This window comes from Antechinus flavipes, chromosome 5, assembly GCF_016432865.1.
Source record: "Antechinus flavipes isolate AdamAnt ecotype Samford, QLD, Australia chromosome 5, AdamAnt_v2, whole genome shotgun sequence".
Taxonomy (NCBI): domain Eukaryota; kingdom Metazoa; phylum Chordata; class Mammalia; order Dasyuromorphia; family Dasyuridae; genus Antechinus; species Antechinus flavipes.
In genome coordinates, this window is record NC_067402.1 from 219,214,256 (window position 1) to 219,222,997 (window position 8,742).

The following is an 8,742-nucleotide window of genomic DNA, read 5'->3' on the forward strand; positions in this document are numbered from 1 at the left end:
GCTACTTTAGACCACACCCCCTATGGACAGCTCCCATTGGCCCACGCCCCAAGACTAGGGATGGGCCAGGTGTCTCGGCCACGCCCCCTTGCGAGGAGGCGGGGAATTTATTGGGGCAGGGCCTTCTCTGATTGGGCTATGCAACACTAGGGCGGGTTCGCTCCCGGAGATACGGGGAAAGAAGAGTATGATTGGTCTGAAGGAGAGGAGGAGGCGTGGCGCACAATTTAAAGAGGGGAGGCCAGAGTAGGAGGTGTCCCCACATGGGCTGGGTGGGGTTGATGTGTGACGCCATGACGAGCTTCCCCTCTCCACAATTGCTCTGTTTAGAGAGCTGGCTTGGCTAAATCAAAGTTTTGTAGATGTTTAAGAGCCATCACCCCCAAATATGGATGGGTTGGGAGGGATAGACTGGGGGATACTGACCTTCCCCTCTCCTCAAGACAAGAATGCCAAAACTCATTGCTTCCAGCGGTCTTTCAGAGATCACGATTGGAATGAAAGGTTTTGCCACCATCTTCGTTTTCTATCAACCCCAAGGGAATGTCAGTTTGAGGCACTGGAAAGAGAGCTCTGAATTTAAAGTCCTTCCTCCCTCCCCTCTCCCCCCTCCCCCCCGCTTTAACTCCTGACACTTTTTTTAGTCTAGCAACGTCTGTGACTTCCGCTGTCAGATTAGGGGGTGAATTAGATTATCTCTAATTCCAAATCTGGAGAGCTACAAGGCCAAGGAGAAATAATGAAGGACTGCAGAAGGCTCAGGAAAAACGGTTTTTTATTTTTTTAATTTCTCAAAGGTTACTTTGTTGAGAGAGGACTTTTCCATCTCTGCCACGAAACATGTTGTTCGGAAATAAATGGACCTGATTGCAACAGGAAAGGATGCAGTCCTTAAATCTTTGTCGTAGATAGTGAATAGGCAGCAGAGATATTGATGAATCAAATGAATCAACAAGGTTAGATTAGATTAGATTCCTATTAAAGTGCCAGGCACTCTGGGGGAATTAGCGATAAGGTAGAGTAGGAACAACTTTTCAAGCAACACTTTAAAATGTTTTGTAAATTTTTATTTTTCTAAAAGCTCTTCTCCAATAAAAAAAAAAAAAAAAGAAGACTCCAAATCACCTATAAGAAAAATACAAATCCAAACAACTCTTGAGGTTTCATTTCACACCCAACAAATTGGCAATGATGGATTAAAAAAAAAAAAAAAAAGGAATAATCAATGTTGGAAAGGCTATGGGAAGATAAGCACATTAGTGCATTGTTGGTGGAGCTGTGAATTGGTACAATGATTCTGGAAAGCAATTAGGATTTAGTCTTTGCCCCAAAAGTGACTAAAACTCTTTTGACAAAAGTAAAGGCTCCAAAATATTTATAACAGAACTTTTCCTGGTAGGAAATAACTGGAAATAAAATAGATGTTCAGTAATTGAGGAATGGCTAACCAAATTGTGATATATTTATATATTATTGTGCCATAAGAAATAATGAACATGATAAATGAAAAGAGGCTTGGAAAGACTTGCTAAATGGTCGAAGGTGAAATAAGTAGAGCCAGGAAAAAACAATATTGCGACAATGTATATGGAAAGAATAGTTACAAACAATTGTTTTTGAAGAATGTTGTGAAATTTTATAATAGCCTTGACCTCAAAGAAGAGATATGAGAATATACTTCCTCTCACTCTTTGCAGAAGTATATGATCATGGACTTACATTTCATATAAATGTCATTTTAAAAAAAATTTTTAAATATGTCAGGTTTTGCTCATCTTTTTTCTCTCCATTAAAAAAAAAGTTTTAGCTCTCTAGGAGGGTTACGGATACCATTAAGGGAGAACATCTAAGTGACATAAAACAAAAAGATATCAATAAAAGTCAATTGTTGGATGTAAATGCTTATAGTTCAATGCCATAAAATTCCATTCTCAATAATACATAAGAATTTTTTTAAGAGCACTGTATTCAAAAAATGAGTGAACTTTTTCAAATCTCACCTACAATGCAAAAAGACATTGTTCTGTGATCTACAGACACCTCATTGAGTGACTTAAGGATATTGTACTACTTTTTTAATGGATTTCAAAGAATCTAAAAATCACATGCTAAATTAGGAAGAGTAAATTCAGTTATCACTCAAGTAGACGAAAGGGGGTGATGATGAAGCTGTTTCTCCTGAAGTTGAGTGTGAGGTGAGAAGAAAGAGTACTTTTGAGTCAAGACATTCTGTATTCTAGTTTCAGCTCTCACTGGTAACTAATTGAGTGACTCTGGACAAATCATTCAACTATTCAGTGCCTTTAACAATTCTTTAAGACTAACTAGACAAATCAATCAGTAAATATTTGTTAAGTAGCCTCAATGTAGGGGCGGGGGTGGGGTGTGGCTAGGGGGGAAGATACCTTTAATGTTCCAGGGACTGTGCTAAACACTAGAGATACAAAAAGAGGAAAAAGTTACTCCCTACCCTTAGGGACTTACAATCTAAAATGGGGAACAACATGCATACAAATACACATAAAGCAAACTGGTAGAGAAAATTTCCTCACTATGTCAATGAAACCACTGGGCCTAGAAGGGGGGAAGGAGGAAAAAGCTGTGTGTGTGTGTGTGTGTGTGTGTGTGTGTGTGTGTGTAGAGATGAGGATTGTTTGGGGACAGAAATGAAAGATGCCCTTGTAGATAGGTAGATCTATCAGTGAGAAGCATGAGTATCTTGCTCTGTGTGTACCTATGCACTTGAAGTCGGGACAGATTTAGGTTGCATCCTAAATGCAAAATTAATTAACAATTAACTAGGTAACACTGGATAAGTTATACAATGTCTCGGATCTTCAGGTTTCTCTTTTGTAAAATGAAACATAACATTTGCTTCACAGCAACCCTCTGATACTTCTCTCTCAGGGTTGTTAGGAGACACAATTGGGATAATGTAGGTACTTTGGAAAATTCTAAAAAATGTCGGTCATTAGGCTAACAGTTTGTTGTTCAACAAAAGGAAGATCAGAAATGGAAGGCCTCCGGTTATGTAGTGAGAGTGAGGAATAACAGATGGCCAGTAAACAATGTTGCCAGGTACCCATGAAATGTAAAGTTGATTTAGATCCTTTATGGAGAATCTGTGCAACAATAAGAGCACTGGACGAAAACATGTGGATGGGTTTTGATTTGTACAGGTGTAGGGAATATCCCATCAATTGAACCATGAATAGAGCTAAAGTCCTTATCTTTCTAGGCTAAAGGCCAGATTAGTTAAGTTTGAGTGGTTCATCGACATGTTGGCTAATGACTAATAATTTTTTAAAAATCAGGAATCATCTATCAAGTGATATCTAGTTTTGAAAATGTCTGTGGGGAGAGTGCTCACACTAAGGAAAGCACAGGTCCTTGTAGGGCAAGTTTCATTATTAAATGGTAATGACAGAGTATCAGGCACAGCCCTGGGTCTGAGCCCCTCCCTCCCTCTGCTCAGGAGCAGCACAGTTGGGTGGTAGAGAAAATGTGTGCCACACTGACAGATAATTTATCTGGCTCTTCAGGATGTGGATTTTATCTGCCATCTATTTATCTACTCTGAGCCCCTGGCAGTGTTTCATCAGACCTGCTCAGAATTTGTCCCCGCCCAGTAGTTTAACCTCAATTCTCTAATCTGGGGTTCCCATTTCTCCCCCCCCCCTTTTTTTAATAACTCCCCGAGGCTGGTTGCAACTAGGAACTTCACTTAGTCTGCAAAATCTGCTAAAGATCCAGACTGTTTCCATCTTCCTACCCCTTGTCATCCATCCCTCCATATCCATAAAAAGGAGTGAAGTTGGAGTAGGAGGGAAGGGCAGGATAGAGGAAGGCTGCCTGTGATTGATGGCTCCATTCCAAAATGAAACAGCTTTGTTGCAGGGAGAGAAGCTCTTAAGGTAAGGGTTATTGAGCACTGGAATAATGGGGGAGGCCAGGGATATATTATTCCTCGAAAGGCTTTCAACAAAGAGGCAATCCTTTACACACACACACACACACACACACACACACACTCTCACACACACTCTCACTGGCCCCGACTGCATCTACAAGTTAAGTGATCCTCTGGAAGTCCCTAACCTTTCTTATCTGAGCATCGGAACAATTTGGCTCTCACTGTGATGGGCAAACAGGACAGAGAGCCCGAATCCCTCAAGTCCCCTCCCCCCCCAGCTGGAGCTAAGAAGTACCCAAGCCCAGAAGCTGCATTGCAGACATCTGGTACATAAACACCTCATCTTCCTGCCTCTCCGTGGCATCCCTACTGCCTACGTGCCATCTGGTGGTGGTTGGAGGTAATGAAAAGACTGGGAAGGTGGAGGGGGAAAGGGAGGGAGATAGTGATTATTTACCAGCAGTATCATTTCTAAAGAGTGGGGCAGGGGAAATATTGAAACTGCCTAGGATTATAACTTTTATTAATATGTAATTTATTAACATTTACTTTGTAATTACAATGTCACATAATTATATAAAAATCAATCTGTAATTTATAAATATGCCTGATGCTTACTACCTGTATAAATGTTGGTAAATCACTGAGCTTCAATGTTTTCATCTATAAAAAGAAGGGGTCTCTGAAGCCCTTTCCAGCCCTAGAGCTATATAAGATCCTATTATAATCCTCTGAGCTTAATTTAAACAATCCCATGTGGCAAACACATCATACATGGGGTGTACTTTGCATGGGATTCTGTAACTGACACTAAAGTAACTGCCTCATTATAATTCTAAAGTTATCCTGGGTTCTTGAGGCAGAAGACCACAAAAGAAGCACCAAAGAAAAAAGAATTTTAGTTTATGTCTGTAGTTCCAAAACCCATTCAGAGAAGTTTCTTAACAGGCTAAACAGAATCTGATGGATTTTTTCAGCTACATATGGGAGGATAGGGAATATAACCTGGTCAGAAGATACAGTACCCATGTTGACAAGAACAAAAGTCTATGAAGTATTATTCTAAGGAAATGGTCTAATTTTGGATAGTGATAGAAAATGGAACAGGTACTAGGGATCTTGTGTTGATAGAATTGGAGGAATTCCACTTTAATATGCTTCTTTGAAAATGAGTCAACAAGCATTCATAAACACCTACAAAATGATTTAAAGCAAAAGTGGGAATTTTGTCTTCAAGAAGTTTACATTTGTTAAAGTCCCTCTTAAAATGTAATACCCAGATTTGAATCCAATGTTAAACATAGATGTGGCCTGACCATGGCAGAGGACAATAGGACTGTCACCTCCTATTAATAGGACTCTCTCTACCCTCTCCCACACTTATCTTCTCCAAGCTAAACATCCCCAGGTCTATCAATCATCCCTAGTGACATAATTACAAATCCCTTCAACTAGAACATTGTAGCATAATTTTAAGTCCTGGATTTGAAGTCAGAGGTCCAGGCTCTACTATACAACCTGAGGGCAAGCTATAACTTCTCAATTGTTTCAGAAAGTGATTTCAAAGATTCCTTAAGGTTTTAAGTCTGATCTTAATGACCCTTTACTTCCCTAAATGCTTCTTATGAATGAATTCGATTTTATCACATATCATGTTGTTGACTAATATCAAACTTGTGTTTTTTATCCCTTTTCTTTTTCATATGAAGTGCTTTCAAGACAGGAGTTTTCCCCTCCCCCCCAGTCCCATATGAAGTCCAAAATTGTGCAATTGATTCGTTGGATCAATTTGTAATATTTTACTTTTTTTTTTTCTCATCATGCCTTTTGGCTCTTTGATCCACTTTAAATCGACTTCAGCTTAACTTGTTTTTATGCCCCCGTCTTGACTCTGTTGTCTTTAATGAACTTTAATGAACCATCCTAAGTCACAGAACTAAAATTGCCATACAATTCTCTCCCATCTGATGCCATTGCCTTTTCAATCTTCATCCTCGATAAATTCCTGATTAGATTTTTTTTTTAACTCTTGCTCCTGGTTGCTGAATGTTACCAGAGGAAGTTTTGTGTAACCCATGTTCATCTGTCTCATATATGTATTCTTTTATGACTATTTACCTTTGGCCCATCTTTAAAGAGAGCTTGAGGACTTCTTTCCCCTTCTCAGGAAAGTCAGAGATCTTATACTTGAAAATGCTCAAGAAGGTATAGTGGACAAGGCCTGGATCTTGGGGACCAGAACTGACTGTTTCTTTCTGTTGCCTTTGGGATTCTGGATTTCCTGCTTCCTATGCAAACAGAGAATGGTGGAGCTCCTAAGAGGTAGATTAGACCTGTACTATGTGAGAAAATTGCTGAGACCCAACACTCCTTGCTGGTGATTAGAACCAGAAGAAGAGACAAAATCATGATAAATCCTCCACTGAATCTTCAGCTCAGAAAACTGAGGTAGCAAGTGCTGTACTACAAAACTGGGACTGAATTGGGAAAGACCAGAAGCTCTCCTGGATGCCACGTGCTCCCATCTTCCCTTACTTTTCCGTGATCAGTGAGTGGTTTGAGAACTTCCCCCAAGTCCCTAAAGAACTGGAAGGGCAATGCAGAGGAAACTTTGAGAGAGAAATATTTAATTTGTTTACTTTCACTTTTTACTATATTCTGTAAGTTATTTAGCCACAGTAGTTTGAGTATTCATGTCCCATGAGTATTGAAGTGGGAGTGTTGATGATTAAGAGAACAGATTCTAGAAGTGGGGTGGAAGATCTAGTCACAATTTCAAATTTTTGTCATTTTGACTGAAATCTGAATTCCACTAATGTTGGGTCTTAATGCTGAAAGTGACATGCTGTGGCAGTTTGAAGAGCACCCTAAGCATTTGTAGGCTGAGCATCATCTGGTGGCCGGTGAGGATAATACAGCCTGCAGGCCGACTACAGACCTATTTAAGAGAGGAACTGAGATGGTTCCTGGGCTAGCTAGGGGCTCAAGGACAGTGCCACTCTATGGACAACTTAGATAATTAACATAGGAACATTAAAATTGGCTTTCTGAGGCATGGGCTAATTTAAATTAGACTGATCCTGCTGCAATGTCCCATGTAGTGTACATACAAAGCATCACATGGAATATACATACAAAATGTTGCATAGGAATTTTATTTCATACAAATTTCTAATGCAAAAGCTCTCATGTATCCTCACTATTACTTGACATTTTATTCTATTCTCATTGTCCTTCTATCTCAATTCCAAGAGGGGTTGCTTCAAGCTCTTCCCTAACTTCTTAGCTTCTAATAATCATCCTTAACACTTATGAGATGGAACTAGCCTCCTATTTTATTCTAAGAAGACTGAGGCTCCTTCAACTTTTCTCTTTTATGCCAAAAAAATTCTCATTATTTTTACCCATCCTTTTTTTTTTTTTTTTTTTTTTTTGTATCAAAAGAAAGGAGCAACTAGGTGACAGTGGATGGAGCACTGGAATTGGAATCAGGAAGACTAAGTTCATTTGCAGTCTCAGACACTTATTACCTGTGTGACCACTTAACTATTTACCTCAGTTTCCTCATCTGTAAAACGAATTGGAGGAAATGGCAAACCAGTTCAGTATCTTTGCCAAGAAAACCCTAAATGGGGTTGGGAAGAGTTAAGACTCAACCAAACAAATTCTTGTTGCTAAGAGCGATCACTTCAACCCTTCAATCTGCCTCTTTCTGCCTTCTTCGTGACTTTGTTCCAGAACTCATCTTGTTATATTTATATGGCTCATATATATGGTCACGTTTATATGGGCTTTTATTATCCCACTTTTGCAATAAGGAAATTAAGTTTCAGAAAGATTATGACTTTCCAAGGTCACATTTATTACATTTAAACCAAAATCTCTTCTGACTGAAAGTCTAATGTTCTCCCTATTTCAAAAGGTCATCAGATTATCCATATTAACTTTTCTGACCACATAGTAAGTTTTCAGGAAGTAAGGAAGTAGAGGGACTAGACTGCTTAAGGAGAGGCAAACAAGTCATTAACAGAGCCAATGCATCTATGCTTGCCGGCAATGGGGTCCAGCTGTGAGTGGCCACTGGCAAGATAGGAAGATTTGGTTCTCAAAAAAAAAAAAAAAAAAAAAAAAAAAAAAAAATCATGTGAAATCCAATGGTCTTTTTTCTAGTCATATTTTCTTGATTTCTTTTTCACATCTGACATTAATGATCTCTTCCTTTTTCTGACTATGCTTTTCTCTTTTAGTATTTTCAATGGCCTATCTCTTTAACCAGTCCTATTCTTTTTCTTCATCCTGATTTCTTAAAAACGATATTTCCTCAAGTTTGTACATTAGTTCTGCTCTTTTTCTACATTCTTACCTGGCAATCTCATTGCTCCCCAAAGCATTAGCTTTCATGGAATGAGTGAATGAAAAAGCATTTAGTAAGTAATGGTTATATGTACCAAATTATACATACAACTCATCTATCTCTAGCTTTGGCCTCTCCTGACTTCCAGACTGGAGTCTCCAACTGGCTAATGGATATTCTAGCCAAACCATTCTCCTTGCCACCTTTCTTATGTTTTCTATATATTCCTGTCTGTAGGTGTTCTCAGAACATGGAATGCTGCTCTATTCACCTCAAATAAAAACCTTTGTTCTTTAAAGTTCAACTCAACTGCCATCTTCTTCCTGATCCCCTAATTGGTAATGATCTTTCCATATCTCATATATGTTAAAAAATTATTATTATTATAGTAATTTGTTGCACAGCCAGACTAAATTGAACAAGAGCAGGGACCATGTTTTGTCTAAACTTTATATTTTCTTAGGGGCCTAGCGTG